Source organism: Mastomys coucha, unplaced genomic scaffold (genome assembly GCF_008632895.1).
Source record: "Mastomys coucha isolate ucsf_1 unplaced genomic scaffold, UCSF_Mcou_1 pScaffold13, whole genome shotgun sequence".
Taxonomy (NCBI): Eukaryota; Metazoa; Chordata; class Mammalia; order Rodentia; family Muridae; genus Mastomys; species Mastomys coucha.
The window spans coordinates 54,501,103-54,501,534 of NW_022196895.1; the positions used below are offsets into that span (position 1 = coordinate 54,501,103).

At 30.3% G+C, this 432-nt stretch overlaps 1 protein-coding gene across 1 annotated transcript in view; it reads left to right on the forward strand.

Annotated features, from left to right (window-relative positions):
* Isoc1 (isochorismatase domain containing 1) overlaps nucleotides 1–432 on the forward strand; it is a 19,836-nt gene that overhangs the window by 9,516 nt on the left and 9,888 nt on the right. The gene's annotated exons all lie outside the window — the stretch shown is intronic.

The following is a 432-nucleotide window of genomic DNA, read 5'->3' on the forward strand; positions in this document are numbered from 1 at the left end:
ATAAAATATTCAAATTATTTATAACTGCCTATTTTTTTGATATTTTCTTTTTCTTTATATTTTTCTTCTGAAATGCGAGTCAGGTGTGTTGTTGTAAAAAATAACATTTTATGGTAGGTGTTTCTCCTTAGATGAAAGAAATCTTTGAAACATATATACGTATTCTTAATAAAATATGTATATTGACTAAAATGTTTTCTCTCTAAAAGTATTAAAATTTGTTTAAACATTTATGTATTGTTGGTCTTTGCATTATGTACCCCCTTTTTCTGCCAAATGCAGTTTGGAGAATATCTTTGTGGGTAACACCTTTTTTTGGAGGTGTCTTACTTAGTTAAGGTTTTATTGCTGTGAATAGACACCGTGATCAAGGCAAGTCTTATAAGGACAACATTTAACTGGGGCTGGCTTACAGGTTCAGAGGTTCAGTCC